The 5732-nt window shown below is 37.9% G+C and overlaps 1 non-coding gene across 1 annotated transcript; it reads right to left on the minus strand.

The window, feature by feature from the left end:
* Positions 1-5170: 5170 nt before the first annotated feature.
* On the minus strand, positions 5171-5278 carry LOC112716307 (small nucleolar RNA R71). The gene has a single exon (XR_003160285.1). It is a non-coding gene; the product is annotated as a small nucleolar RNA R71 (small nucleolar RNA).
* Between the last annotated feature and the right edge of the window lie 454 nt (positions 5279-5732).

Genomic DNA, 5732 nt, shown 5'->3' on the forward strand with positions numbered 1-5732 from the left:
GTCTTAAGGCTATGAATAATTCCATAAATCCTTCACCTCTCTTAAATGAAAAATGTTTCTAATTCAAAAGAACAAGAAGTACATGAATTTCGAAATTATCCTTGAATTTAGTTTAATTATATTGATGTGATGACAATAATTTTTGTTTTCTGAATGAATGCTTGAACAGTGCATATTTTTGATCTTGTTGTTTATGAATGTTAAAATTGTTGGCTCTTGAAAGAATGATGAACAAAGAGAAAAGCTATTGATAATCTAAAAAATCATAAAATTGATTCTTGAAGCAAGAAAAAGCAGTGAAAAAGCAGAAGCTTGTGAAAAAAAAGAAGTGGCGAAAAACAAATAGAAAGAAAAAGAAAAAGCAAGCAGAAAAAGCCAATAGCCCTTAAAACCAAAAGGCAAGGGTAAAAAGGATCCAAAGCTTTGAGCATCAATGGATAGGAGGGCCTAAGGAAATAAAATTCAGGCCTAAGCGGCTAAATCAGCTGTCCCTAACCATGTGCTTGTGGCATGCAGGTCCAGGTGAAAAAGCTTGAGACTGAGTGGTTAAAGTCGTGATCCAAAGTAAAAAGAGTGTGCTTAAGAGCTCTGGACACCTCTAACTGGGAACTTTAGCAAAGCTGAGTCACAATCTGAAAAGGTTCACCCAGTCATGTGTCTGTGGCATTTATGAATCCGATGGTAATACTGGAAAACAAAATGCTTAGGGCCATGGCTAAGACTCATAAAAGTAGCTGTGTTCAAGAATCAACAAACTTAACTAGGAGAATCAATAACCCTATATAAAATTCTAAGTCCTTAGAGATGCCAATCATTCTAAACTTCAAGGGAAAAAGTGAGATGCCAAAACTGTTCAGAGGCAAAATGCTACAAGTCCCGCTCATCTAATTAGAATTAATATTCATTGATATTTTGGGATTTATAGTAAATTCTCTTCTTTTTATCCTAATTTATTTTCTGTTGCTTGGGGACAAGCAACAATTTAAGTTTGGTGTTGTGATGAGCGGATAATTTATACGCTTTTTGGCATTATTTTTAGGTAGTTTTTAGTAGGATCTAGCTACTTTTAGCGAAATTTTCGTTAGTTTTTATGCTAAATTCAAATTTCTAGACTTTACTATGAGTTTGTGTATTTTTCTGTAATTTCAGGGAATTTCTGGCTGAAATTGAGGGACCTGAGCAAAACTCTGATAAAAGGCTGACAAAGGACTGCTCATACTGTTGGATTCTGACCTCCCTGCACTCGAAATGGATTTTCTAGAGCTACAAAATTCCAAATGGCTCGCTCTCAACGGCTTTGGAAAGTAGACGTCCAGAGCTTTCCAGAAATATATAATAGTCCATACTTTATTCGTGATTAGATGATGTAAACTGGCGCTCAACGCCAGTTCCATGCTGCATTCTGGAGTCAAACGCCAGAAACACGTCACGAACCAGAGTTGAACACCAAAAACATGTTACAACTTGGCGTTCAACTCCAAAAGAAGCCTCTGCATGTGTAAAGCTCAAGCTTAGCCCAAGTGATGAGCGGATAATTTGTACGCTTTTTGGCATTGTTTTTAGTATGTTTTTAGTATGATCTAGTTAGTTTTTAGAATATTTTTATTAGTTTTTAGTTAAAATTCACTTTTCTGGATTTTACTATGAGTTTGTGTGTTTTTCTGTGATTTCAGGTATTTTCTGGCTGAAATTGAGGGACCTGAGCAAAAATCTGATTCAGAGACTAAAAAGGACTGCAGATGCTGTTGGATTCTGACCTTCCTGCACTCGAAGTGGATTTTCTGGAGCTACCGACGCCCAATTGGAGCGCTCGCAACGGCGTTAGAAAGTAGACATCCTGGGCTTTCCAGCAATATATAATAGTCCATACTTTGCCCAAGATTTGATGGCCCCAACCGGCGTTCAAAGTCACCCTCAGAAATCCCAGCGTTAAACGCCGGAACTGGCACCAAAATGGGAGTTAAACGCCCAAACTGGCACTAAAGCTGGCGTTTAACTCCAAGAGGAGTCTCTACACGAAAATACTTCATTGCTCAGCCCAAGCACACACCAAGTGGGCCCGGAAGTGGATTTTTATGTCATTTACTCATCTCTGTACACCCTAGGCTACTAGTTCTCTATAAGTAGGACCTTTTACTATTGTATTTTAATCTTCTGATATTTGGAATCTTTTGATCTTTAGATCTTTTGATCATTGGGAGGCTGGCCTCACAGCCATGCCTAGACCTTGTTCTTATGTATTTTCAACGGTGGAGTTTCTACACACCATAGATTAAGGTGTGGAGCTCTGCTGTACCTCGAGTATTAATGCAATTACTATTGTTCTTCTATTCAATTCCGCTTGTTCTTGTTCTAAGATATCACTTGTTCTTCAACTTGATGAATGTGATGATCCGTGACACTCATCATCATTCTCACCTATGAACGTGTGACTGACAACCACCTCCGTTCTACCTTCGATTGGGTGAATATCTCTTGGATTCTTTAACCGGAATCTTCGTGGTATAGGCTAGAACTGATGGCGGCATTCAAGAGAATCCGGAAGGTCTAACCTTGTCTGTGGTATTCTGAGTAGGATTCAATGATTGAATGACTGTGACGTGCTTCAAACTCCTGAGGGCGGGGCGTTAGTGACAGACGCAAAAGAATCACTGGATTCTATTCCGGCCTGATCGAGAACCGACAGATGGATAGCCGTGCCATGACAGGGTGCGTTGAACATTTCCACTGAGAGGATGGGAGGTAGCCACTGACAACGGTGAAACCCTTGCTTAAGCTTGCCATGGAAAGGAGTAAGAAGGATTGGATGAAGACAGTAGGAAAGCAGAGAGACGGAAGGGAAGGCATCTTCATACGCTTATCTGAAATTCCTACCAATGAATTACATAAGTATCTCTATCTTTATCTTTATGTTTTATTCGCATATCACCATACCCATTTGAGTTTGCCTGACTAAGATTTACAAGGTGACCATAGCTTGCTTCATACCAACAATCTCTGTGGGATCGACCCTTACTCGCGTAAGGTTTATTAGTTGGATGACCCAGTACACTTGTTGGTTAGTTGTGCGGAATTGCAAAGGTGTGATTGCAATTTCGTGCACCAAGTTTTTGGCGCCGTTGCCGGGGATTGTTGAGTTTGGACAACTGACGGTTCATCTTGTTGCTTAGATTAGGTATTTTTCTTCAGAGTTCTTAAGAATGAATTCTAGTGTTTTAAGGTGATGTTCTTATCATCACCAAAGCTGATTGGTCTTCATCAATTTAGCTCTTGAATGCAATGTTCTGCTGAAGCTTGGCTAGCCATGTCTAATTCCTTTAGACTAAAGCTTTAGACTAACATTGCATGATTCCTGGGATTCTCATTAAGAATTTTGATACCTTTATTTTCTTTTTCCACTTAATTTTCGAAAAAAGCACAAAAAAAAATTACAAAATCATAAAAACAAAAAATATTCTTGTTGAGACACTAGTCTCATGTTAAGTTTGGTGTCAATTGCATGCATTCATTCATGTGTCTTAGTGATCTTCAAGATGTTCTTGATGATTTCTTACTCTAATCTTTGAATTCTCTTGACTTGAGTGTTTATGAGTCTCATATGCATTCTCATTAGTGTCAGTAGTATACAAACTGCTAAGTTTGGTGTCTTTCATGCATTGTTATTTGATTCTTGTTGTATTTTGATTTTTCCTTATTATTAAAAATCCAAAAATATTTTTAATTTGTGTCTTCTCAAGTCAATAATACAGAGAATTGAAGATTCAGAACATACAGCAGAGGAATTACACAGAAAAAGCTGGGCGTTCAAAACGCCCAGTGAAGAAGGACAGACTGGCGTTTAAACGCCAGCCAGGGTACCTGGTTGGGCGTTTAACGCCCAAAAGGGTAGCATTTTGGGCGTTAAACGCCAGAATGTGCACCATTCTGGGCGTTTAACGCCAGGATGGCACAAGAGGGAAGATTCTGTTTTTCAATGCAATTTTTTTCAGGTTTTCAAAGTTTTTCAAAATCAAATCTTTTTCAAATCATATCTTTTCAATCATATGTTTTCAAAATCAATTTCTTTCTATTTTTAAAAAATACTTGCTATCAATCAATGATTTGATTCAACATTTCAAGTATGTTGCCTTTTCTGTTGAGAAAGGTTTAATGTTTGAATCATATCTTTTCTTGTTAGCCAAGTCATTAATTTTCAAAATCAAATCTTTTTAAAATGTTTTCCAAATCATATCTTCTCAATCACATCTTTTTAAACTAATCATATCTTCTTAACCACATCTTTTTCAAAATAGTTTTCAATCAAATCTTTTTGATTTCTAATTTCAAATTCTTTTTCAAAAATCACTTGATTTCTTTCCCACTTTTGTTTTCGAAAATTATCAATCAAAGTTTTTCAAAAATGTTTTCAAAATCTTTTACTTAATTTTCGAAAATTACTTCCCTTCTTCTCACATCCTTCTATTTATGAACTAACACTATTCCTTAATGCAAAATTCGAACTCCATCTTCTTTGATAAGTTCGAATTTTCTACTTCTGCCTTCTATTTTTCTTTTCCTCTGACACCTCAAGGAATCTCTATACTGTGACATAGAGGATTCCACATTTTCTTGTTCCCTTCTCTTTCTTATGAGCAGGAGCAAAGACAAAAGCATTCTTGTTGAGGCTGATCCTGAACCCGAAAGGACCTTGAAGAGAAAGCTAAGAGAAGCCAAGGCACAACTCTCTGTAGAGGACCTAACAGAAATCTTCAAAGAAGAAGAACCCATGGCAGCCGAAAACAACAACAATGCCAACAATGCAAGGAAGGTGCTGGGTGACTTTACTGCACCTACTCCCGACTTCTATGGGAGAAGCATCTCTATCCCTGCCATTGGAGCAAACAACTTTGAGCTTAAACCTCAATTAGTTTCTCTAATGCAACAGAATTGCAAGTTCCATGGACTTCCATTGGAAGATCCTCATCATTTTTTAGCTGAGTTCTTGCAAATCTGTGACACTGTCAAGACTAATGGGGTTGACCCTGAGGTCTACAGACTTATGCTATTCCCTTTTGCTGTGAGAGACAGAGCTAGAATATGGTTGGACTCACAACCTAAAGAAAGCCTGAACTCTTGGGAAAAGCTAGTCAATGCCTTCTTGGCAAAGTTCTTTCCACCTCAAAAATTGAGTAAGCTTAGAGTGGAAGTCCAAACCTTCAGACAGAAGGAAGGAGAATCCCTCTATGAAGCTTGGGAAAGATACAAACAATTAATCAGAAAGTGTCCTTCTGATATGCTTTCTGAATGGAGCATCATAGGTATTTTCTATGATGGTCTCTCTGAACTGTCCAAGATGTCTTTGGATAGCTCTGCTGGAGGATCTCTTCATCTGAAGAAGACGCCTACAGAAGCTCAAGAGCTAATTGAAATGGTTGCAAATAACCAATTCATGTACACTTCTGAAAGAAATCCTGTGAACAATGGGACTAGTCAGAAGAAAGGAGTTCTTGAGATTGACACTCTGAATGCCATACTGGCTCAGAATAAAATATTGACTCAACAAGTCAATATGATTTCTCAAAGTCTGTCTGGAATGCAAAATGCACCAAGCAGTACTAAAGAAGCTTCATCTGAGGAAGAAGCTTATGATCCTGAGAACCCTTCAATGGAAGAGGTGAATTACATGGGAGAACCCTATGGAAACACCTATAATCCTTCATGGAGAAATCATCCAAATTTCTCATGGAAGGATC

The sequence above is a fragment of the Arachis hypogaea genome, chromosome 1, assembly GCF_003086295.3.
Source record: "Arachis hypogaea cultivar Tifrunner chromosome 1, arahy.Tifrunner.gnm2.J5K5, whole genome shotgun sequence".
NCBI lineage: Eukaryota > Viridiplantae > Streptophyta > Magnoliopsida > Fabales > Fabaceae > Arachis > Arachis hypogaea.